The sequence below is a fragment of the Bufo bufo genome, chromosome 1, assembly GCF_905171765.1.
Source record: "Bufo bufo chromosome 1, aBufBuf1.1, whole genome shotgun sequence".
NCBI classification, from domain to species: Eukaryota; Metazoa; Chordata; class Amphibia; order Anura; family Bufonidae; genus Bufo; species Bufo bufo.
Window position 1 is genome coordinate 27,161,106 of NC_053389.1, and position 27,553 is coordinate 27,188,658.

Genomic DNA, 27,553 nt, shown 5'->3' on the forward strand with positions numbered 1-27,553 from the left:
TATAGAGCAACCAAAAATCATATGTACCCTAAACTAGTACCAACAAAACTGCCACCCTATCCCGTAGTTTCTAAAATGGGGTCACTTTTTTGGAGTTTCTACTCTAGGGGTGCATCAGGGGGGCTTCAAATGGGACATGGTGTCAAAAAAACCAGTCCAGCAAAATATGCCTTCCAAAAACCATATGGTGTTCCTTTCCTTCTGCGCCCTGCCATGTGCCCGTACAGCTGTTTACGACCACATATGGGGTGTTTCTGTAAACTACAGAATTAGGGCCATAAATAATGAGTTTTGTTTGGCTGTTAACCCTTGCTTTGTAACTGGAAAAAAAATATTAAAATGGAAAATCTGCCAAAAAAGTGAAATTTTGAAATTGTATCTCTATTTTCCATTAAATCTTGTGCAACACCTAAAGGGTTAACAAAGTTTGTAAAATCAGTTTTGAATACCTTGAGGGGTGTAGTTTCTTAGATGGGGTCACTTTTATGGAGTTTATAATCTAGGGGTGCATCAGGGGGGCTTCAAATGGGACATGGTGCCAAAAAAACAGTCCAGCAAAATCAGCCCTCCAAAAACCAAACGGCGCACCTTTCACTCTACGCCCCGCTGTGTGCCCGTACAGTAGTTTACGGCCACATATGGGGTGTTTCTGTAAACAGCAGAGTCAGGGCAATAAAGATACAGTCTTGTTTGGCTGTTAACCCTTGCTTTGTTAGTGGAAAAAATGGGTTAAAATGGAAAATTAGGCAAAAAAATGAAATTCTCAAATTTCATCGCCATTTGCCAATAACTCTTGTGCAACACCTAAAGGGTTAACGACGTATGTAAAATCAGTTTTGAATACCTTGAGGGGTGTAGTTTCTTAGATGGGGTCACTTTTAGGGAGTTTCTCCTCTAGGGGTGCATCAGGGGGCTTCAAATGGGACATGGTGTAAAAAGACCAGTCCATAAAAATCAGCCTTCCAAAAACCAAACGGCGCACCTTTCACTCTACGCCCCGCTGTGTGGCCGTACAGTAGTTTACGGCCACATATTGGGTGTTTCTGTAAATGGCAGAGTCAGGGCAATAAAGATACAGTCTTGTTTGGCTGTTAACCCTTGGTTTGTTAGTGGAAAAAATGGGTTAAAATGAAAAATTAGACAAAAAAATGAAATTCTCAAATTTCCTCCCTATTTGCCAATAACGCTTGTGCAACACCTAAAGGGTTAACAACGTATGCAAAATCAGTTTTGAATACCTTGAGGGGTGTAGTTTCTTAGATGGGGTCATTTTTGGGTGGTTTCTATAATGTAAGCCTCGCAAAGTGACTTGAGACCTGAACTGGTCCCTAGAAATTGAGTTTTTGTAAATTTCGGAAAAATTTCAAGATTTGCTTCTAAACTTCTAAGCCTTATAACATCCCCAAAAAATAAAATATCATTCCCAAAACAATTCAAACATGAAGTAGACATATGGGGAATGTAAAGTCATCACAATTTTTGGGGGTATTACTATGTATTACAGAAGTAGAGAAACTGAAACTTTGAAATTTGCAAATTTTTTTCAAATTTTTGTTAAATTAGGTATTTTTTGGTGCAAAAAAAATTTTTTTTTTTACTCCATTTTACCAGTGTCATGAAGTACAATATGTGACGAAAAAACAATCTCAGAACGGCCTGGATAAGTCAAACCGTTTTAAAGTTATCAGCACTTAAAGGGACTCTGGTCAGATTTTCAAAAAATGGCCTGGTCCTAAGGTGTAAAAAGGCTGTGTCCTTAAGGGGTTAAATTATGCTTTATAAGAATTTATATGTTTATTATAGGTCTTTTTATGCATGAATCTTAATTTTATCTTAAATGTTGTAAACGAGTTATGAGATGATATAAAATTACAAAATGTATTTATAAAACAGCCATGTGGCAATGTCCAGATGTTTTAATGAGCATGTCTGTAGAAAAGTCATTTAGACCAGTATCGATTACAAGAATGCAGTCTGTGACCTGGGAAAACTTGAATTAAGCAATGTGTTAGGAAGAGGTCATGACCCGTGCATTAGAAAAGTCTCGATTACAAGAATAAATACTGTGACCGGCCCTAAAAGCTGTGCTTTGACGTCCTTGACAGGTGTCACGACCTTGTAGGGCAGCTCCGGGGACATGGGTCTGGGAAAATCGTGATTTAAGCAATGTGCTTGCAAGAGGTCATGACCCTTGCATTAGCAAAGGCTTGATTACATGAACACAGTCTGTGACAGGTCTGGGAAACTTGATTTTAGCAATATGCCAATATGTTTTACAGATATTAGTGATCTGCAGGTTAGAAGGCATCTGAGAAGTACCAATATAAACCTAATATCAAACGATATAAATCTTAATAGCCTGCGATATAAACTTAATATCATGCGATATAAAATTAATATCATGCGATATAAACTTAATATCAAGCGATATAGGAAGGGGGCGTGTAAAAGGGGCGTGGTACCTGTCACTTTGACGAAACATATACCCTCTTACTACTCCTGTTTCCCTTATGAGATATACAAGTTTCAGTTTCCCAGTCTATATCTGGGTAGTTGAAGTCCCCCATAATAACCACCTCATTATGATTTGCCGCCTCGTCTATCTCGTTTAGTAGTAGATTTTCTGTGGACTCTGGTATATTAGGTGGTTTATAGTAAACTCCTATTAGTAATTTATTGTTGTTTTTAGCTCCATGTATCTCTACCCACAGTGACTCCACATGTTCATGTCCCTCACTTATATCTTCACGGAGTGTGGGCTTTAGACAGGACTTTACATAAAGGCAGACCCCTCCCCCTCTCCGGTTTTGACGATCCTTTCTAAACAGACTGTAACCTTGTACATTAACTGCCCAGTCATAGCTATCATCCAGCCATGTCTCAGTTATTCCCACTATGTCATAGTCCTCCTAACACATCACTAATTCCAGTTCACCAGTTTTATTAATCAGGCTTCTGGCATTAGTATACATACATTTAAGAGGTTTATGTATATTTTTTACCCTACACCTTTCCTTCTGAACTGTTCTAGTCCCTCCTTCCATTCCTTTCCCAGTCCTACTACCTTGCCCCCGGTCTCTATGTGCACTATCTTCCCCTCTTATAATGTAATTACCCTCCCCCCCAGTCCCTAGTTTAAACACTCCTCCAACCTTCTAGCCATCTTCTCCCCCAACACAGCTGCCCCTTCCCCATTGAGGTGCAGCCCGTCTTACGATAGAGCCTGTAGCTGATAGAGAAGTCGGCCCAGTTCTCCAGGAACCCAAACCCCTCCTTCCTACACCAGTTCTTGAGCCACTTTTTAATATCCCTAATCTCCCACTGCCTTTCTTGTGTGGCTCGTGGTACAGGCAGTATTTCGGAAAATTCTACCTTTGAGGTCCTTGCCCTGAGCTTTTGACCTAAATCCCTGAAATAATTTTTAAGGACTCTCCACCTATCTCTAACTTTGTCATTGGTTCCGATATGGACCATGACCGCTGGATCTTCTCCAGCGCCTCCCAGTAATCTGTCAACCCGATCCGCGATGTGTAAAACTCTAGCGCCAGGAAGACAGCACACTGTTCGGCGACCACAGTCTTTGCGACAGATTTCCCTATCTGTTCCCCTAATAATGGAGTCTCCCACTACCAGCACCTGTCTGGCCTGCCCTGCTCTCCTGGTTCCCTGCTTACTGGAGCTGACATTCCCCTGACTGGCAGAGGAAGTGTCCGGCTGCAGCAGTGCCGTCCCTGGACTGACATCCCCCTCATCTGCCAAACGTGCAAACTTGTTGGGGTGTGTCAGATCAGGGCTAGCCTCCCTGGCACTCTTCCCTCTACCCCGCTTTCTAACTGTTACCCAGCTAGCTACCTCACTTTCCTCAGCCTCCTCTCTGTCACCCTCCCCCTCATCTACCCCAAATAGTGCTTGCTCGGTGAGAAGCAAACTCTTTTGCAAATTGTCAATGCCTCTCAGTGTTGCAACTTGCCCGTTTAGAGACTCAATTTGCGATTCCAGATGGGTAATTTTCTCACATCTTGAACAAAGATATACACCCTCGAACGGCTGTTCCAGGACTGCATACATCATGCAAGATGTGCACTGGACTGCGTTGTCAATTGTGCAACACATACAAGGGTCCGGTCATCCTGGTGGATACAAAGAACTCAGATTCAACAGAATCTGAGTCCTTTGTTCTAATTATCTCCAGCGCTGCTGGAGATAATTATGCATGATAGAAGGGAGGGAGAAACATTCCTGCAGCGCGATTACTATCGCGCTGTCCACAATGCAAGGTGCTGCAGGGGGGAGATCAAAGGCTTCTCCCGCCTGTCTGAAAGTGGCACGGCCCTGCTGTGCGCGACGTCATATCACCACACCGGCCCATGTATCTTCTGCCGTGCCGCGCGCACAGCGCATGCGCCGTGGCCCGGGAGTGCGGGCTGTGGGATATAAATATCCGGCAGCCCTGCACTGGAGAGAGTACCCTACCGGCCCCCTGAAGGAGAGTGTAGCCCCCCCCTGGAAGACGACCATGCTGGCCATACCCCTGGCGGGCTGAGTATACCGCTATCCCACCAACGATTCCCTGTTTACCCCAACATCCCTTCTACCGCTATCCCACCAACGATTTCCCCCCTCATTTACCCTTAAACCCCTGATCCCCTACCACGATCCCACCAATGTTTTCCCCCTGATTAACCATTACCTACCCTGTCCCACCAACGATACCCATACCCCCTATAACCCCTTGCCCATTACCACTACCCTACTATCCCTCTCCCTGTTCACCCCTACCATTCCCCTGTAACCCAGCCTTCACTTGCAAGGTATTAACCCTTGCATTGCTGAATCCTTAACCTTCCTAACGGGAGCATCCCTGTTCCCTATACTCACTTGCAGGGTATTAACCCTTGCATTGCTGCATTCTACCCTTGTATTGCTGTCCGCTATCCGTCTGTGTCTGTGGCCGGCATTCGCCCCTGCAGCGCCACTGTTAACCCTCGTCGTACCCCATAGGGACAGTAAATAGAACCAGTTGGGTGGGCTGCTAATTTATATGTGTGAGTGTATTGTATAGTTAGTTTGTGGGTGGAATTTGGGAACTGTGGAGTGTAGTTTAGTGCTGTATTTAAAGTACTGTATTGTTAGTGTATTGCGTGCGTAGTGTATTGTTGGTATTAATAATACTATGTCTTATTTGTAACTATCTGTGTAATGTGTGGGTATTAGCGATAGTTTAGTAAGGCGCATGCAGCTAGCTTAGTGATTAGCGTAAGGTAAAGGCAAAGTATTGTATTATTGTTATATAAAGGTATAAATAGGCGGAGTCATCGATAGACGGCTCCTCCCATTTATGAATATTAATTATTGATATTTGTATAAATGTTGGTGATTAATATTTCCCCCTTTACATTGGCGAGACAGGCCCACTGCTTAGATTTTGAAATCTGTGTTTGGTTTTGAGGCTAGAGGTCGGTTATACTGTGAATTATCAGGCAAGAGAGACGCGGTCAGTGGTCTGAGCGTCTAGGACCTGATAATTCAGACAGGTAACGCGACTCTTCCTTATGGTGTTTGAGGCTAGAGGTCGGTTATACTGTGATATATCAGGCAAGAGAGACACGGTCTGAGCGTCTAGGACCTGATAATTCGGACAGGTAACACGACTCTTCCTTATAGCACCAAACGCAGATCAAAATCTTTAGCAGAGAATCTATAATCTATCTGTTAACTAATATTTTGCTATTTGCTTTACACGGTCACTGCATCGCTCAAGTGTTTGCGAGGGAGAAGAGGACACGTCACTGAAAGAGATCCATCTTCGTTGGAGCAGCGTACAAGTGCGGCTGGTCGGGAAGAAGCGATCCGGGAGAAAAAGGACTTCTCCCAAGCAGCTGTTAGGATGAAGAGGTACGGCACCAATGAGAAGATGGACGCTCATCAAACAGTGAGTATGGACTTCCCCACACTGCAACACCTGAGCAGACACAGCACATTTAATCCCATCCTCCCCACCACATACAAGTCAGCAGAAATGCTGTGGTCCGATTTGTTAGCACAGGCTTGTAGCTATGACAGGCTATGTGTTAACAAATGGACAGTGTTGAACAAGGCCTTCAAACGGCTTCGGATGCTAGCCAAACTTGTGCATACATTTGAGGTTAGCATCTGCAAGCCAAAGGAAGTTGCGCTGGTGTCTCAGTCAACGGAGACAATTCCTCCGACCATTCACTGCCAGTGCTGTGCCAGTAATTCGGACCAGGTTTCGGCATTGCGGGCACAGCTGGCAGAGAATGTGCAGTCTACTGTTGACCGAGATGTGCTGGTGGCTAGGTTAGAGTCACAGGTAGTAGAGCTGCAGAGGCAGAAGGAGGAAATTGAGGCTAAGTTGACTCGGTCTTATACTGAGGTCAAGGCCTTCAAGGAACAGACTGCCTCTACTGATGTGACGCTAGCCAAATTGAAGGCTCAGGTTGCTGTAAGCTCCCAGATAATGATGGCATGCAACAGGTCATCACCAAGTTGGTGCCGGCCCTTTCTTTCTCCGTAAAGTCAGGGTCGTAATCTCCCAAAACTTTGCCCTATGCAGGGCAAAAACGGGGGAGAGTAGTCTGCGACAGGCCAAATCACCAGACCAAGCCTGTCCAGACTAACAGAGATTTTTCCCTGACTTTGGGAAAAAGAAAGATCATTAAAAGTGCCTCCCTGAGGATGGAACAATTCAGGGAGCGCGGATGCAGTGTGGACAGACCTAAGCCACGCCGTTCAAACAATGTTTTGCTTGTGGTGGCTTGGGTCATATAGCGAAGCACTGCAAAACAAGTGAGAACAAAACACACAGGACAGAAAGCCCAATCATGTGTTTCAGGTGTGGGAACAAAGGACACATTGCAAGGAATTGCCCTTGTGCAAGTAATTGCAATGTGTCCAGTGATGGGATCCAGGTAACAAATCGTGCAGCGGGGTCTAGTCAGTTTGGCCATAAAGGGGTTACCTCTCAGCGACACATGCCTCATCAGGCGCTGAGGGGTCAGAATGGCCAAGCTAGGCTAGGCAACATTTGAAACCCCTGTATCATTTGTTACACCATCTGTTCCCCGTGTATGTCCATGCTATGTGTTTGTTACCTGTTTGTATGTTTTTTTTGTTATGTGGACGGCAGGGGTCCTTGTCTATGAATGTGTCTCACCCTGCTGATTGTTCGTATTCCCCGCTGAGAGTCCAGACGCTGCTGTTATCGCCAGCAGGGTGTGGACTGTGTCCTTGTGTTGTGGAGTCCTGGAGAGCCGGGGCATGAACCATGCCGTTGGTTCTGCAGGCCTCCACAAGACGGGATCACAGGGGGAAATCAGCCTGGGTACACATAACTAGACAAGGATGCGGTGCCATCAATACAAGATGGTGCTTTGCCCGCAGCTCACCTCGAATGTCCTAACCTAAAAGGACAGCCATCCTTATCTGTTGGTGCAGAGGGATGTGAAGCAGGGGACGCGATCCTCTGAAGGTAGGGTGTTCAGACACCAGTGTTAGGATAACGAGGGGTCCTGTGAGGTGAAGGGCAGCCCAAAACCTTTCTCTACTTGGGTCAAAGGTATTGGTGCTGGGATTTGACAATTAATTGCACCGTGAGGGGAGAAATCCCGCAGGAGCGCCTGGTATTTTCTTCTGCCATAGGTGTGTTTATATGGAGCAGAGGAAAAACCCAGATGATGCCACAGAAGAGACTAGCTACCCGCCCTGACAGTCTTGTGAGGCTCCAGAGGATCCCACTGGATTTTGGCAACCAAGCGACCTTTGTTCAGAGGTGTTCTAGAGATGGAGGACTGTGCCCAGGGCCGGCGCCACCACCCGGCAAACCCGGGCAAGTGCCGGGGCCCCCTGCTCCTGGGGGGGGGCCCACTGTGCCTGCTCACTCCTGCAGCTGTGTCCTGCCTGTTCTGAATTCTAGGGCCGCTTACCCCAGCAATGCAGACAATTTTCGCCATGTGCACTGCTGGGGTAAGCGGCCCCAGAACTCAGAACAGGGGAGATGGAGTTTCGGTAGATGATCGATCCTATGCTAGAATGTAGTTGTTAGAAGGAGGTCTGTGACATCACTGGTCACATGCTCCTTCATGGTCACATGACAAACCCTGACGGCAGCAGCAGCAGCTTGTGGAAGGAGCAGGGGCTGTGTGTGCCTGCAAGAGGCAGAGTGAGGTAGGATGTGCTGCTGGAGAACCAGAACTTGTGAGGGGAAGCATATGGAGCTCATATGTGAGGGGGCAGGTGGAGCTGAGATATGAGGGGGCAGGTGGATCTGAGATATGAGGGGGGCAGGTGGAGCTGAGATATGAGGGGGCAGGTGGAGCTGAGCTATGAGGGGGCAGGTGGAGCTGAGCTATGAGGGGGCAGGTGGAGCTGAGCTATAAGGGGGCAGGTGGAGCTGAGCTATGAGGGGGCAGGTGGAGCTGAGCTATGAGGGGGCAGGTGGAGCTGAGCTATGAGGGGGCAGGTGGAGCTGAGCTATAAAGGGGTAGGTGGAGCACTCAGGGGCAGTGGGGTTCAAGTGGAATCTGGTGCAATTAAGGGGGTTTATCATACAGATCTGGGTGTATTCTGAGGGCCATGATGTCTGTCTGTCTGTCCCTGTATGTGTGTGTGTGTGTGTGTGTGTGTGTCTGTCTGTCCCTGTGTGTGTGCCCCTTTCTGTGTCTATGGCCTAATGCACACCGGCCTTGTGCATCACGGATGCGGACCTATTCACTTGAATGGGTCCGCAATCGCTCAATGGGAAGCACTACGGAGTGCTTCTGTGGTGTTTCCGTCCATGCCTCCGCACCCCAAAAAATAGAACATGTTCTTTTTTTTTGTGCTGTGCGGACGTTGCCAGTGCATTGGGGACCACAAATTGTGGTCCCCAATGCACGGAACGGACGCATAACGGCAGTGTGCATGAGGCCTGAGGCATTGCTTAGAATCCATCCCACAGTCTAGCCAGTGCCTAATGGGTTACGGTTTAGACCACCTTGTGGTACATGTTGATAATTCTCTTTTAAACCTCAGTCCATGTCCCCTCAGTACTGGGAATCAGTGGGAGTCATAGAAGGTAACAAAGTAAGGTGGAATTCCCTTTTAGATAGAAGTTGGTTAATTGCACAGGTGTCTGTCCCTGTGTGTGTGCGTGTGTCTGTCCCTGTGCATGTGTCTGTCCCTGTGTGCGTGTGTCTGTCCCTGTGTTTGTGCGTGTGTCTGTCCCTGTGCGTGTGTCTGTCCCTGTGTGTGTGTTCACATGTCTGTCTGTCCCTGTGTGTGTGTGCACGTGTCTGTCTGTCCCTGTGTGTGTGCGTGTGTCTGTCCCTGTGTGTGTGCGTGTGTCTGTCCCTGTGCGTGTGTCTGTCCCTGTGCGTGTGTCTGTCACTGTGTGTGCGTGTGTCTGTCCCTGTGTGTGTGTGCGTGTCTGTCTGTCCCTGTGTGTGCGTGTCTGTCTGTCTCTGTGTGTGTGTGCGTGTCTGTCTGTCCCTGTGTGTGTGTGCGCGTGTCTGTCTGTCCCTGTGTGTGTGTGCGCGTGTCTGTCTGTCCCTGTGTGTGTGCGCGTGTCTGTCTGTCCCTGTGTGTGTGCGCGTGTCTGTCTGTCCCTGTGTGTGTGCGCGTGTCTGTCCCTGTGTGTGTGTGCGTGTGTCTGTCCCTGTGTGTGTGTCACCATCACCATGCCCACAGTGTTCCCTTTGTCTTGACACAGCTGCATCAGGACATTCTGTGCGGGGCAAGATGAAGATGGAAGAGGAGGCAGCGGCACCAGCATGGAGTCCGTGGTAGAGGCACACTAAGGACGCAGGTAACACTACTACATGATCTACACTAGTGTTATCTGTGGTTTACATAGGACTGCAGGTAACACTATCACATTATCAGCACTAGTGTTATCTGTAGTTTTTCATAGGACTGCAGGTAACACTACTACATTTTCTGTACTCAGATAGCCATGACTGTGTTATCTATGCTGTTACATAGGACTGCAGGTGATATCTACTGTATTATCTGTACTCAGAGAATTACCACTGTGTAAGGGGGCCCACTGAGACTTTATCGCCCAAGGGCCCACATGATCCTGGAGCCGGCCCTGACTGTGCCACAATCAAGCGGGAGCATTATCTCAGGCTCTGGAGAAAGACTTGGAGACGTTCGGATGGAAGAGCTTATTCTACGATCGCTTGTTTCACCCAGTGAAACTTCTTTTGGTTCTGGTCATCGTCATCTACATATCAGAGGGTCAAGGTAATTATTGACTTATATACCCCAGAACCAGACAGAACTTTACCGATCTAACCGGAGGAGGAGGCTCAGGACATAACTCCAACTTTGTCCTGTAGCCAAATATTTTATGGACACACTTTGTTTCCTATGAGGGTTCGGGACGTATAACTTGTACTACCCTGAAACCCCATAGCACATTGTATATATATTGATTTTGTTTGTTGGTCGATTGTGTACCCATAGACACTCTAGGTACAAATGTGTGACAGCCTATACCCAGGGAAACTCGCCCAACACACTGCGGTGAGTTATTATTTGACTGTACACATTTGCATCCTATAGTCGTTTCCCATTGACATGGGGGTCTGCGACCTCCCTGTGTCTTTGGAGGTGTAGAGATAGGCCAGGTTGCATAAGTCTCTATGGGTACACACATAATGGAATTTGGTGGTGTTGGGAGGGATGTGACCTGTTTTGTGTGAATGGGGATAAGATTAGGACACGATAGGGACAGGCATCCTTTGTTTGCCATTTGCTACCTTGAACGGTGAAGTTCTTAAGGGAAGGGCTGGATGTGTAGTGTGGCAAAGGTGTTCTCCGCAGTTAGAATTTAGGTACCATGACATCACCTAGCTCTGACCCGCCGTGTAAAGACCTATTAATCTGTCCATGGGAGAACCACACCCATCAAGATGGAACAAGAGATGTTGGACGAAAGTCGTGCTTGAACAAAGTTAGAGACTGAGGTTGTGAGGGTGATCCCGCTCCAGATCCTTGGAGGCGGGCCATACCTGAAGATCGGCAATGATACCGAGAGACTGTGGGGGTGTGGCCACCCCAATTGGGGGTGGCCGACACTGGGAAACTTTTACTTGAAAGAAAGGCCAGTTAAGACTGAGAGGGTGAACCCGCTCCAAATTTGGGGAGGGGGACGACACCTGAAGATCGGCAACTACCAAGAGACAGTGGGGGTGTGGTCACTCCAAACGTGGGGAGTGGCCGACAATGGAAGACTATTCAAAAGATGTAAAGAAAGTTCCCGCGAGAAGAAGACGGTGTATCCTGTGGACGGAGGAGTAGGTTACGGTGAAGGGCAGGTCGGAGGAAGCTGATGAGGGATGTCTGGGTACCTAAAGATCAGTGTGCACTAAAGTTCTTCCTGAATTTCCACCAAGGATGGGGTTGAGGGGGGGTCAAATATATCTCAACCCTTTTCCCCCAAGGTATTGTCGTAATTCTGACAACAGGGGGATTGTTGAGGAAGGGTTGAGACGCATGCATATATATACATATATGCATGCAAACACGTGCATGCATGTATGATATATATGCATGCATTAACGGTCACTTTATAGGATGATGTGCACAGATGTGCCCAGCATCTGCGCACATCTGCCCACAGGGGCTCATGGTGGCCCCTGTGGGAAATATGTGGTCCCTGGAAGCTGTGCCCCCTTATAATCCCCCTTATAATAAATATATGTGCCCCCTTATAGGTATATGTGCCCCCTAATAGGCCTATATACCCCAATATTAGTGTAAACATGTGTATGGATGTGCCCCAAGCATCCATACACATGTATATTATACATATATCCCCCTCCATTGGCACCTGAAACCAGGTGCATCAGTGTGAATGTGCCCCAAGCATTCACACTGATGCAATCTGTCTGATTGCATCAGAATGACCGGACAAGGGTCCGGTCATCCTGGTGGATACAAAGAACTCCGATTATCTGGAGATAATTATGCATGATAGAAGGGAGGGAGAAACCTCCCCTCCTTCTATTATGCGCATTCTATTATCGCGCTGTCCGGAATGCAAGGTGCAGCAGGCGGGAGATCAAAGGCTTCTCCCGCCTGTCTGCAAGTGGCGCAGCTTTGCTGTGCGCGTGCAGAAACGCGCGGGCTGGCGTGGTGACGTCATATCACCGCGCCGGCCCACGTGTCTTGTGCCGTGCTGTGTGCACAGCGCATGCGCCATGGCCCGGGAGTGCGTGCTGCGGGATATAAATATCCGGCAGCCCTGCACTGGAGAGTGTTCCCTACCGGACCCCTGAAGGAGAGCGTAGCCGGTGCTCAGGAAGGAGCCGGGCCGCGCCGCCCCCCCCCCCCCCCCCCCCCCCCCCCCGGAAGACAAGCATGCTGGCCATACCCCTGGAGGGCTGAGTATACCGCTACCCCACCAACGATTCCCTGTTTACCCCTACATCCCTTCTACCGCTATCCCACCAACGATTTCCCACCTCAAAAACCCTTAAACCCCTGATCCCCTACCACTATCCCACCTACGATTGCCCCCCCTCATTTACCCTTAAACCCCTGATCCCCTACCACGATCCCACCAACGTTTTCCCCCTGATTAACCCTTACCTACCCTGTCCCACCAACGGTACCCATACCCCCTATAACCCCTTGCCCATTACCACTACCCTACTATCCCTCTCCCTGTTCACCCCTACCATTCCCCTGTAACCCAGCATTCACTTGCAAGGTATTAACCCTTGCATTGCTGAATCCCTAACCTTCCTAACGGGAGCATCCCTGTTCCCTATACTCACTTGCAGGGTATTAACCCTTGCATTGCTGTATTCTACCCTTGTATTGCTGTCCGCTATCCGTCTGTGTCTGTGGCCTGCATTCGCCCCTGCAGCGCCACTGTTAACCCTCGTCGTACCCCATAGGGACAGTAAATAGAACCAGTTGGGTGGGCTGCTAATTTATATGTGTGAGTGTATTGTATAGTTAGTTTGTGGGTGGAATTTGGGAACTGTGGAGTGTAGTTTAGTGCTGTATTTAAAGTACTGTATTGTTAGTGTATTGCGTGCATAGTGTATTGTTGGTATTAATAATACTATGTCTTATTTGTAACTATCTGTGTAATGTGTGGGTATTAGCGATAGTTAGTTTAGTAAGGCGCATGCAGCTAGCTTAGTGATTAGCGTAAGGTAAAGGCAAAGTATTGTATTATTGTTATATAAAAGTATAAATAGGCGGAGTCATCGATAGACGGCTCCTCCCATTTATGAATATTAATTATTGATATTTGTAAAAATGTTGGTGATTAAGATTCCCCATTTTCAGACCCTTGCCCCAACACTGTGTGCCAGACATGCCATGACTTCCTTTTCCACAATAGAGTACAGGTTGGGGATTGCCTTTTGTGAAAAAAAAGGCCTCAGACTCCACCAGCTTGTATGGTAAAAGATGGCGGGCTAAGAGTTCCGACAAGCCAGCTGTCAGACGCCGGGCAAGGGGGTGACTCTGTGACATTGGCTTCTTACGCTCAAACATGTCCTTGACAGACACCTGACTGTGGGCAGATGAGCAGGAACTGCTGAAGGTGAGAGGCGGAGTGGCAGGTGGTTGAGAGGGGGCAAGGAGGACAGCAGTGGTTGACGTGGCTGAAGATGCTGGACCAGGAGGAGGATGGCGCCTTTGAGTTTGTGTGCTGCTTGTACTTATCATGTGTTGATCCCATAGGTATTTGTGATGTGAGATCATGTGCCTTCGCAAAGCAGTTGTACCTAGGTGGGTGTTGGACTTCCCACGAATCAGTTTTTTTTGGCACAGGTTGCAAATGGCATCGCTGTTATCAGAGGCAGACACACAAAAAAAAGCCACACTGCTGAGCTTTGCAATGACGGCATTCTGGTGGTGGCAATAGCATGGGTTGATTGGCGTGCTGTCTGGCTGACCTCGGGTGCCGATACATGCTGTCTGACTGTGCCACTAGCTCCTTGCGACATCCTCCCCCTGCTTCCAACTCGTCTCCTCCTCCTCTCTGTCTCCCCATCTGAACTTTCCCCCTGTTCATCCTCTCTTTGAGCGGGCACCCACGTGACATCCATGGACACATCGTCGTCATCATCAACCGCTTCACTTGTATCTAACAACTCAGCAAAGGAAGCAGCAGCGGGTACAACATCATCATCATCATCATCATCACACCGTACGTCCATGTGTGTAATGCTGCCTGACTGAGACATATCCCTGTTATCTACATCCTCTGGCAATAATGGTTGCGCATCACTCATTCCTTCCAACTGATGTGTAAATAACTCCTCTGACAGATCAGGTGAAGCGGCTGTGGTGCTAGTGTTGGTGGTGGCGGCGGGCGGGCGAGTGGTAACTTGAGAGGTGCCCGAAGCTGAGCTGGATGAGGATGGTGCGTCAAGGTTCCGAGCGGAAGCTGTAGAAGATTGGGTGTCCTGTGTAAGCCAGTCAACTATGTTCTCCAAATTTTTTGAGTTTAGGGTACGTGGCCTTTGAACACTGGCCATTATTCTAGGGCCAAAGGAAATCACAGCACCATGACCACGATGGCCCCTGCGGGTGGCCTGCCTCTGCCTGTCTTTTTTTTTTAGCTTAGTGGTACTATGCGTGCAAGGTGCTGTGCCACCCTATATGAGTGGTGGGCAGTGGGCACAGTACAGTCTGTGGGCCTGACACTCACTGGCAGGCAACTGCAAGTATATTACAGAGGAAAAATTAAATGAATTTTTTATCTGCAAGGTGCTGTGCCACCCTATATGAGTGGTGTGCACACAGTACAGTCTGTGGGCCTGTGGCCTCTCACACACAGGCAGGCAACTGCAATATATATATAGAAAAATAAAATTAAAAGCAGACTGATGTACCAGCCCTAAAAAGGGCTTTTTGGGGTGCTGTCAGGACGCTGTCCTTACAGCAGATGAGTCTTTGAGGACTGGAGTGGACACAGAACACTGGCCTAGCTAACGATTTCCCTATTAATTCAGCAGCAGCAGCACTCTCCCTGCTCTAATTATCACTGCAGCTTCAGAATGAATCTAAGAGGGCTGCCGTCCTTGCTTTTTTTTTTAGGAGGTGTGAGGGTCTGGGGGGGAGGGTATGCTGATTGGCTGGAATGTGTCTGCTGACTGTGAGGTACAGGGTCAAAGTTTGCTCAATGATGATGTATAGGGGCGGACCAAACATCGCATATGTTCGCCCACCGCGGCGAACGTGAACAAGCGATGTTCGCCGGGAACTGTTTGCCGGCGAATAGTTCGGGACATCTCTACTGACTAGCTGAGGAGGTATATGGCTTCTCTTGGGTCTCTGGACTTTACTCACAGCTATCTTCACAGGGTATGCTTCTTCCTGGAACTGGAGTTGCCTGCTTGCTTCTTCCAACTGAGGATGAAGGGCTCAAGCTGGGGATTATGATCAATGTCTCAGCCGAGACAAGATCCTGGCTTGATTCTCTATATCTGGGAGCTCCTACACGCACAGACTTCCCCTAGCAGGGGTGGCTGGCACACTGACTTAACTTCCTTCCCTCCCCATGAGGCAGGATGTGGGCGCAGCCTACTCTGCTCACAGAGGGGGGATCTAAACTGGAACAAACTATTCCAGCTTAGAAATACTAAACTAAACCTAAGTCCTTGCTAACACATTGCTGCCACCTGCTGGTGAACATGGAAATTACAGCATTATTCAATTAACAAGGTTTTCAATGCACATTTGTGAGGGTATAATGTAAAATTACATCAGATGACAATGTAAAGGCTCTTAACAGATTGTACCGGGGTAAAAGAGTTTAGTAACACAACTCTGGGGTGTGACACATATAATATACAGATTTCCTTAATGCCTAATTGAATATAGTCTTATTGAGCAATACCCATTTAAGGTCATAAGTATACAGGCAAAAAGACGCATCAGATCACTAAAAAAATGCATCAGATCATATGAAAACGCATATGCATTTGTGGTGCGATTTAGATGCGATTTCAATGTATTATCCATAATTGTGGTCATGGCTACGGCCAAGAGATATCCGAAGAACCCTGGGGAGAGAAACAACGGGAACAACCTAACCCAGCTAGGCATGTCCTAGCTAACCCGACTAAATGGCTTGTTGTGTGCCCTAAGCCATGATCTTGGGTAGGCCTATAAGTGGGCATACCCTGTGGAAATGAGAAGATAAGGGAGGGAGGGTGGGGCACCTGAGAACCCGCGGCTGTGAGTGCGGCTGTGGCTCATATATGAAGAGCCTCCGCCCCTCCCACAAATGCAGGCTGACTAATCAGCCTTACTAACTTGTGGTCATGGCTACAGCCAAGAGATATCCGAAGAACCCTGGGGAGAGAAACAACGGGAACAACCTAACCCAGCTAGGTGTGTCCTAGCTAACCTGACTAAATGGCTTGTTGTGTGCCCTAAGCCATGATCATGGGTAGGCCTATAAGTGGGCAAAAACCAAGCCAAGTAAGGTAGAAAAGGAACTCGAATGGCATGTGCAAACTAATCCCCAAGCCAACTGCAAGGCGTCAGGGATCTAGAGCGAAAAATTTGGGGTGTATGAGACAAGGCCAGAAGGAGACCTACAACCCCTCTTGTGGATGACAAGGCCAGAGACATGATGCTCAATATTGCGGATACTGCCCCAAAGCGGAATGGAGGACCGGGAATACGTTGTGAAATGGATCATGAAAACCAAATGAACCTTGTAAAGTTTTGGTTCTACGGAGTACTGGCAATGCCCTAGCCTCATGAGATCATGGGACCAAAACCTAACTGCCTAGACTATGCAGGAATGAGGGCCAAAAATAACTATGTAGATAGGAAGATAATCCTTGAATAGTTCTCCAGACAACAGCTATCTGCTAGCCGTGGTCCGCGCGTTGTTCTAGTGTGTGCCCCTAAGAATTGTTTTAACGCTTGAGACGAGAAGACCGACCTACTATCTGAATCTTCTACCATGAGGAAATGCTGAACTTTGTCCAAAACCTGATTCAACGTGGTTGCAGGGAGTCTGAGGTTAGTGCGGTAGGAAGCTACGAAGCCATAATATACAAGATTCTGTCTATGCCCTCCCATGAGTGAGGGAATGCAATTGCAATGAAGCTACCAGCGAAAATGAATTCCTGGTCGTGGTAAAAAGGCAAAGACTTTGCGCGGGGACCTGGTTGGCAAGATATGATCGACTACGATCAGAGACTGAAATGCTAGAGGGAATTACCCTACTTGTTCCTCCTCTGGCAGGACCTGAACGAAAGCAAGAACAATTAAACCAAGACGAAATATCTGTGTAAGACATGACAATGATGCTGTAGGGCAAACCGGACCAGTTTGCGGTCAAAACATAAAGTGAGCGATCAACATGGATTATTAGGAAATTAGGGAAGCAGGTATGTATGTCATACATACAGGCCAAATCAGCCCAGATGCACAGATGGACAACCAACCAGGCAATCAGCCCAGCTGGACTGAAAACAGTCATCGGGCCCCCAAAGCCATCATCGGGCCCCCAAAGCCATGGGGTTGAAGCCGTCATCGGGCCCCCAAAGCCATGGGGCCGAGAATTCTTCATATATTTTATAGCCGGGCTTGATAATTCCTGGCCGTGTTGGAGGAGAGGGAATGTTGTACCAGGTTCCTGGCGTGAGAAAGGAGGGACTCTAATCCATCACCCAGGAATTGAAGGCTGGGAGAGGGGACCCCGCGGGATCTGCTTTCTGCTTCTGGCATCACCTGGAAAAAAAGGGGGTGACTCAGAAATACCGCACCACGTAGCCCGGTGAAGGAGCGCCCTGGCAGTGCCAGGAAAAAGTAAACCAGGAAGGGACAGGCATGGGTGAGACGAGTGTGAAAGAGTAGGTGGGCCTGTGCGGATCATGGGGAAGTATCGTAATGGATAGGAGGCTAAGCCTGGACGGATCCGCTGACAGCGGGAGACCCTGGAAAAACCCGGAATAGTAGACATGCAGGGAGACCAGATCTGAACGTATCAGGCAGAGAAGGAAGAACAGGGCCTGGACGGACCGGGGTAATGATACATAAAAAATAAACCGAATGAGCCTGGGCGATCCAGGAGACAGAGGTAAGTATGAGCCTGGGCGATCCAGAAGACAGAGGTAGGTATGAGCCTGGGCGATCCAGAAGACAGAGGTAGGTATGAGCCTGGGCGATCCAGGAGACAGAGGTAGGTGCGAGCCTGGGCGATCCAGTGGGAAACAGGAAAAAACATAGCATATGAATAAATGAACATACACGTACAGAATGGCCCTGCTACCACTACATATCAGTACAGATGACAGCAGGCAAATGGTCAGCGTGCAATGACTGTGCATAGTGTCTAGGCTGAAGCTGTGTATTTCCAACCCAGGTGAGTCGTATTCATGTAAAACACAGAGCAGCATGCGCTCCAACGTGAGGATTCTGCACTGTATGACCAGCTCCTAGCAACCACAACAAGGAATAGAGGAGCTGGTTTAGCTGCAAGCCACTATCAAGAGCGATGTCAGTGTGTGTGAACCTGACCTGCAAAATGCCGCTGTAGGAAGCATAGAGGAACCGGGAGGAGCGAGCACCGGTAAGTTTGGGCAGCAATGACACAGTACTAACCAGGACACCACCTGTAATCCAAAACAAACAAGTCCGGCAGTGGTTCTCAACATGCGTTCCACGCTGGAACGCAAGCCGACCCCGCGACCGGAAGCAGGGAAACACATGACGGGGCTATTGGTTATCTGCCGTCCGACCCCTAACACTCCCCTTTTATTTACCAAATTCCCAAAAATAACTCCACCCATCTCTCAACTCAACCTGTCCCCAAATGACACACAGACACCGATCTTGGAATAAATCGGCCATAGCAGCCGTCTTTTATTAACAAATAACATAACATTTAATAAATAACAATTCCCCCCCCCCCCGAGGGGAGGTCCTTGAAGCCCCCAAACAACTGCAAAAACCCCACTGAGTGAGCCATCTTGCCTCCAGCCGTTGCCCTCCAGCTCAGAAGCACCACTGAATGGCCCCTTTAAAATTCGTCACCACTGGGAGTCCAGCCCCAACCATGGAGCCCTCCCAGCATCCTCCTCTGTGAATATGACCAACTTCAAGGACCTCCCCCCGCCACCGACGCGAAGACTTGACCGCCTTAAGACTGAGTGTTCCTCCACAAGCGCAAGGCCACCTCAATACCCTCCTGGATTGCCAAGCTCCACATGTCCAGATTAACCGCATTTAAGTGCACACCGTCAGCCCGCCAAAACCCCCCCACACCCTTCTCAAGCTCCATATGCCTCACTGCCACTGCCCCATTCCTGGCCATGAATCGACTCATTGCCCGGTTACCTTAACACGGGCCCTGTTCACACCCTCCACGGACCGAGCATCCCTCCACACCATCCTAGGAACTATATCAGACCATACTATCACCATCCGTGGGAACAACGCCCAAATCCTCAGCAAATCAAATTTAATGCCTTGCAACAACTCCCGGAATGGCCGCGCTACCAGGTCATTCCCTCTCACATGCAAAACCAACACCTCGGGTGCCCTATCCTGCCTCACAAACCTGTGAATCTCCGGCAACACCCCCGCCCAAACCATACCCCTCTGCCCTAGCCATCTCACCACCGCCACGGACCTCGGGAACCCCAACTGCTGACCATCCGGCCGAACCGCTGCCCGGAGAGCCCCCCCAAAAGACATAAGAATGTCCGAGGATCCACACTAGGGCCGGCTCTGCATCTGCAAAGAAAACAAACCAAGAACAACCAATAATGACATTGCATACATAAACCGTCCACCTACCAGCCCCCCCGGCCGTTCCCTTACAAGCTATGCAAACGAATATATGATCTAAACCGAACAGATTCCCACCGCCCAATCCTTTTTACAATCTCATCGCCCAACCCCCACCTCGCCGCTTCCGTTGCCGCCCCGATTCTAAATAAATGACTCAAATACCCGTCAGGCCCCAAACCCAACCGAACCAGACATTTCGAAAAAACCACCGCAAACTGGAAACGCAACAAAAAAGAATCATACCCATGCACTAACAACGACAACGTATCGCTCCTCCTACCTTCCCAATATGCACGCAAACTCAACACCGGACACATAGCGCACTCCGGGACCCCAAACAACACTACCCTCCGCCCCCGTCCTTCCGCATCTGTCTTAGACCGGTGAATAACGAACTCCAGCCTGTCCTGAAATAACTCCACATCTGTCCTCTGCAACCCCCCTGCCTTACGCACCGTCGGACTAACCAATTCCCCCACCCGTAACGCTCCAAAAAATGCCAACGAAAAGGCTAACCGGAACAAACGAACCTCTGAGGCGGAAGTACACACCACCCCCAGCTGCTCCCCCAGTCTTAACAATAACCCGAAGGACACAGGTCTCCTGCCATCAATCCCTGTTCCTGCCCTGCGCCACCCCTTCAACACCCGCATCACCAAAAATGACTTAGTCACATCCGGCCGCTGTCTACACTTAAAACCGAACGCCAATCCGGCCGTGCAACTATTCATTTTTGCTACAGACCAGCCTTCCTCTCTACAGTGACCCACAAACAACAACATAGGAACCTCTAGCTCCCCCTCCACAACCCCCAACTTACTGCACCAATCCTCCCAGTACTGCCACGATTTTAAATACAACTCCCACGTCCTAGGCGCCAGCGATGCCTGAATTAGACTTGCTACCGTTCTTCCAGTACCTCCCATAGACAACTCAGGCATTCCCTCCCAAACTCCTCCGCGTCTGGAGCCAACTGCCGGAACCGATCCCACTGTGAACGAGAAAGAGCGTCAGCTATACCATTATCTACACCAGGCACATGCACCGCCACCACCCACGTATTGATCAACATTGACACTCCAACACCAACTGTTGCAACAACCGCACCACCAATCCTGACGAGGCTGACAACCCATTTATCGCTTGTATCACTCCCAAATTATCACAGTGGAACCGAAGTTTTCTGTCTCGGAACACTTCCCCCCACAACACCACCGCCGCCACAATGGGAAAAAGTTCCAACAAAGCCACATTCTTTACCCAACCTCTTTCCACCCAGCTGTCAGGCCACCGACCCGCACACCACTGCCCACGGCAATAGACCCCAAAGCCCTCACTCCCCGATGCATCCGAAAACAACTCAAAATCAAACAAATTCACCACATCACCCATAAACAGAGAGCGACCGTTATAACATTCCAAAAAGGAACCCCACACCTTCAAGTCTGCTCTCAACTCTTTCCCCAAACGAACATAATGATGTGGTGCGACCACCCCCGCCGTCGCCATAGACAACCTCCAACAAAACACCCTCCCCATAGGCATAATCCGGCACGCGAAATTAAGTTTTCCAAGCAGCGACTGAAGCTCCCTCAACTGCAGCTTTTTTAAACGACACGCCCTCGCTTCCTCCCCTTTCAAATCCTCCAACTTATCTAAGGGCAACCTACACTCCATCCTAACCGTGTCAATCACAATCCCTAAAAAACTCAACTCCGTGACCTGCCCAACCATCTTATCCGAGGCCAACGGGACCCCAAAAACCCTAAACAACGACTCTAATGTATGCAACAACAATGTGCACACCCTAGACCCCGACGGACCAATACATAAGAAATCGTCCAGGTAATGAATAATAGACTCACAACCCGCCGAATCCGCCACCGCCCATTCCAAAAATGAGCTAAACGCCTCAAAGTACGCACAGGACAGGGAACAGCCCATAGGCAGACATCTATCCACAAAAAACATCCCCCCCCAAAAAAAGACCCCAACAAATGCAAACAATCCGGGTGAACCGGCAGCAACCGAAACGCAGCCTCAATGTCAGTCTTTGCTAACAGCGCCCCCCTCCCAAATTTTCTAACCCACTGCACTGCCGCATCAAATGAGATATAAACCACCGAACACAAGAGATATAAACCACCGAACTATACCGTCATTGACCGACGAGCCCTTCGGAAAAGACAGGTGATGAATAAGCCTAAACTTATTCCTCTCCTTCGGAACCACCCCTAACAGCGACACCTGTAAATTCGGCAATGGTGGGTCCAAGAATGGGCCCGCCATCCTGCCTAGACTGACCTCCTTGCTAAGTTTCTCCGCCACCACCTCCGGATGCTCCAACGCCGACCTCAAATTTTTCTTAACCAACATCCCATCACACTGAACAAACTGTATCCGAAAACCAACCGAAAAACCATCCCGCAATAAGGCTGCCGCATCCCTATCCGGATATCTATCTAGAAAGGGCCCATCCTTCCCAGACGTACTGGCGTCACCCCCTTTGCTATTAAAATCCCCCCCCCCTCTGTGTGTTGCCCCTAAAGCACCGCGCCGCCCCGTGCGACCCTCCACACACCGAGCACTCGTGTTTAAATTTACACTTTGCTCCGAATTTGCATGTCCCATCATTGAATGCGAAACAAAGCCCTTTCGCTGATGCCGACGCGACATTGGACTGCCCCCCGCCTCCTGCATCCCCCCGAAAGGACTGGCCCTGTCTCACCGGCGCAGTAACCTTTAACCACAACGCGATATCCTTGTGGTCCCACTTTATTTCAGGCCGCACCGCCTTCCGCTGCCGGAACTGTTCGTCGTACCGCAGCCACGATATCCCCCCATACACCCTATACACCTCCCCAACAGCATCTAAATAACAAAACAACGCCGAACAGCACTCCGGCGCCTTCTCCCCAATCACGCTCGCTAATATCGCGAACGCCTGCAGCCAGTTCGTAAACGTCCGCAGTATCAGCTGGTACCTCCGCTTCTCTTCCTCCTCCTTCTTACCCTCATCCCGTCTCACCCTATCTAGGTTAAACTTGTCTAAGGGAAGCAAAGAAAAAATCTCCACATACTCCCCCTTCCAAATCTTTTCCCTCACCTCCTGCTTCAAATGCGCCCCCAAAGGGCCCTCAAAGCAGACATATACCTGCCCTCTCGCCCTATCATCCATCCGCACCGTCTCGTCCTCCGCCACACCCCCCACCTGCGTTTGCACTGACGCTACCGCAGACCCTACACCTGCACTGGCCCCTCCAACCCCACTCGCTCCCCCAGAAAAACCAGACACCCCCCATGCTGGTAACGGAGACGCCCCCCCCCCATGCCCCAGCCCGCAAGCAAACCCGCCAGCCCCCCTAACAATTGCCCCAAACCCCTGCTAATATCTACTGGGGGCCCCCCAACACCCCCAGCCCCCCAACAATCTGTGCTAAAGTTCCCCAAGAGGCCTCACCTGGGTGCTGTGTCCCCACCAGCCAAAGATCCGGAATCCAGAAGATCACTCCTCCGCGTTGCCGCCTCTTCATCCAGTCCCCTAGCCAGCCCCAGGCTAGAGACGTCAGGACATCCATCTTCACAGGCTGCAGCAGAGTGGGCGGAGCTTCCTCTTCCTTGCACCCCGACCACCGAAGACAGGGGCCTGCCGCCGGACACCATGGCATTTGCAGCAGCCCCGTTCCTCCCGCCGCCTTGTACACGCTGGGAGGTCTCAGCCTCCGATCCAGGGCTGGAGACCCCCGCTCCTGGTCCCTCTCCCCCGCCTAGGGTGACCACATTTCCAAACTGCCATTCAGGGACACCCGCCCTGGCCCCCCCGCACCCATGTCCACTCCCCAAAAAATATGATTTTTGATACTTTTTAAAAAAAAAATTAAGTCACTTAGTGACAGCGGCGTACTTTGTACTTACGCTGGCAAGTTCATTGCCTCGAAGTTATGCTTGAGATTGCTATAAACATAACTGCCTGTGCATTGTTCAGTAATTTGTGATTGTGCCCTGCACACAATCACTGGCTACCTAAAACAGGTCATATTTTTAATGTGTTAGACATCTCTTAAGAAAATAGAAATAAGAAATAGAAAAAACAAACAGAACAAGTTGCAATAAATTAACAGATTTTTTTTTTGTTTTTTTTTAACAAGAGACATGGCAATATGTTTAATTGCCAATTACCTGTACTGACCTGTAGATAAGCAGATAACACACGACCACCCCAGGTGGAATATTGGCAATTTCTCCTGTCGACCGGAATCTCCTCTGTACTTATCTGCCAGCTGGTAAGATCTTCTCGAGAGACATATATAAAGAGAGAGAAATACGGAAGGTGCTCAGTCTTTTTTATAAAATTTTCATGAGAGAAACACATGGTCTGCCATTGCTGACCTCTCCTCCTGAAAATGCTGTTAGTCTAGCATGGTGATTCTCTGGCCTTGAAACATTCAGGCACTGAAAAGCAAGCATTTTTATCTGCGTATGTGTTTTGTGTCAGTGATTTATAAAGTAGTTTAAGCATCAAGCTTAACATGACAGCCAGGCTGCTAGCACTCTCAAAATGAGGTCAGCATTGTCATGCTTGGTATCTGAATTTAAATTTGATTTGATTTAAAACAAATTCACCCTGTTTAGTGTCCCCTCAGTTCTCTGTGTGTCTCCTTTATTAGTGTCCCCTCAGTTCTCTGTGTGTCTCCTTTATTAGTGTCCCCTCAGTTCTCTGTGTGTCCCCTTTATTAGTGTCCCCTCAGTTCTCTGTGTGTCTCCTTTATTAGTGTCCCCTCAGGTGTCTCTGTCTCCTTCATCAATGTCCTCTCAGTTCCATGTGTGTCACCTTTATTAGCGTCCCCTCTGTTCCCTGTGTCACCTTCATTACTGTTGTCTTAGCCGGGACTTACTAGCGGGAGCCGAGGTCAGGAGGACTCAGAGGAGGAGGAGGTCTTGGTCTGTGCCACTGCCGCGGTACTGGTAGGTGACGGTGAGTGACTCACTGCCTGCCCTGTACGAATCGATGCTGCTGCGCTGGCTCTCTCTGCTGCAAGAACCGCGGCGGCAGCTGGAGGAGGAGGAGGTGGGGGTGGAGTCGGAGCCGCAGAGAGAGCGGGACATGGTGACGTCACTGGTTGCTACACGCCAAGCGGGGCAGCCGTAGCAACCAGTGATTTAGGATGAATTAATTACAACAGCACTGCGGCAGCAGCGGCAGTGAATGTTGCAGACTGGCAGGCAGTTGATTCCGGGACTCTCTATTGTCCCGGTTTGAAGGCTCCCGGGACACGGGACAAAAACGTAAATTACGGGACGATCCCGGGCAAACCGGGACACGTGGTCACCCTACCCCCGCCGTCCATCAGTGAAGGCCGAGGTGACCGGGCCCGGCCACCTCGCAGGCTCCGCCTACCAACCGGATTCCTCCCACGCCGGGGAGCACTTGAGGAAGCGGTCCCCGCCGACCCCGGACGTGGAGGGTCCCTAGAGGGGCTCCGTTTTCGGCGCTGAATCTTGGTGGGGGGCTGAGACGTTTTAGACACCTCCGGGCTGTAGCGCGCCGGCGGCCTGGCCGGATGGATATTGGCTGAGGCCCAGCTGGAGCCTCTGCCGCCCCCTGGAGCATCTGCTGCACCTGCGCTTCAATCCAGTCGGCGCCGCAGACCTCCGCCGCTGCCCGCAATCGAGCGATGGTCTCCTCAAGCTGGTCCATGATGTGCACACGCTCCGAGTACAGGTACCAGTTCACCTCAGGTTTTACCCAAAATGGCCCCCGTCCTCCTCTCTGCTACCCTATTTAACCCCTTGACCACACCCCTACACTCAAACCACCCAATCCTCTTTTCCCAGATTCCTCCTCCCATCACCACTAAACTCCACCTAACCCACTACCAGGGGTCTCCCTAAACCAAACCCCCGTCATGATGCCCTCCCCTAAGGCTACGCCCTTCAGTCCGACCATAACTTGAGCGCTGATCGGAGGAGCCCTGTGGAGGGGATGGACTGAGGGAAGGAGCTTACCCATCCTGGAGACGCGTACAGGCGGTGTACAAGCAGCGGACGACTCGGACTGCAGTGGTGAAAGCAAGTTTTTTTTTATTTATTTTTTTAAAGGAGACCAGTCTGAGTAAATATGAACCAGGATTAAAGAAGATCAGAAAAAAAAAAAAAATTCTCCCTGAGGTGAACAGAAAAGTAGGCCTATGGAATGTAACAGACCACAGAGGAAAGGAACGCAAGCCTAAAAAAAGAACGCCGTTATGTTTGTCGGGAGAGAGGTACCAGAGCGGTGGGTGCAGACTGCCCCGGTGAGATTATTGAGTAAAACCATGATGTAGCAATGAACAGGAGAATGCAGCTTCGAGTGGAAGCAGAGTACAACACATGATGTAACAACAAATGGGGCTTTGGATGTGAGTGGTACCTAAAAAACATGGTATGGGTGCAGCTATGAGTATGGGAATGGAGTATAGGACAAGATGTAAAAGCAGACATGCGGACGCAGCTTTGGATGTGAACGGAATATTAACTTGATGTGACAGCAGACATGGAAAGAACCTGTAGTAGCATAGGACATGTGAACGCAGCTCTGGGTGCGAGTAGAGTAAACCTGATATATCGATAGACGGATGAATGCAACTCTGGTCGAGGGTGGAGTGCAAAAAATGATTTGACAGCGTAGTGTAAATGCACCTCTGGGTGTGGCCGAGAATGAAATTGGAAGAACAGAAGCTCTAAATGTGAGTGGAGCATAAACATGATGTAACAGTGAAAGTGAATGCAGCTCTGAAGCAAGCCAGTATGAACATGTTGTGACAGCGGACGTGTAAACACAGCTCTCACAGTGAGCAGAGCAAACATGGTATATCAGTCCACGCATGAACGCAGCTCTGGTTGTGAGTGGAGCAAGGTGTGAACACCAGGGTGGTGCGTCCCGAGAATAAAATGGAGTAACAGTAGCAGCTGTAAGCCGAGTACACAACATGAAATAACAGGCGTGTAATACGGATCCGGCTGTCGGCTGGGTACGGAATGAGATGTAACAGCCAACAGGTGAATGCAGCTTGAATGAGAGACCAATCTGAGTGAATGCGAACCAAGAGTAGGAAAGTGCTGGACAGTAAAGACGTGCGGATGCAGCATAAAGACATGAAATAAAAGCCGAAAGTGTAAATGCCGCTCAGGATAACAGCAGAGCATGAAAGTGCGGCAGGGTTTTTAAGTACATGGAGCAGTGAAATAAGCGATGTCTAAGGCCTCTTTCACACGGGCGTTGCGGAAAAATGTGCGGGTGCGTTGCGGGAACACCCCCGATTTTTCCGCGCGAGTGCAAAACATTGTAATGCGTTTTGCACTCACGTGAGACAAATCACGCATGTTTGGTACCCAAACCCGAACTTCTTCACAGAAGTTCGGGCTTGGGTTAGGTGTTGTGTAGATTGTATTATTTTCCCTTATAACATGGTTATAAGGGAAAATAATAGCATTCTGAATACAGAATGCTTAGTAGGTGATCAATTGAGTGTTAAAAAAAAATAAAAATAATTAACTCACCTTCTCCTCTTGTTCGCGTAGCTCCGGGTCTCTTCTTTACTTCTCAAAAGATGAACTATCGGCTAAAGGACCTTTGGTGACGTCAGATCACATGCTCCAATCACATGGTACATCACCGTGGTGATGGACCATGTGATTGGAGCATGTGATCTGACGTCACCACAGGTCCTAGCCGATAGTTCATCTTTTGAGAAGTAAAGAAGAGACCCGGAGCTACGCGAACAAGAGG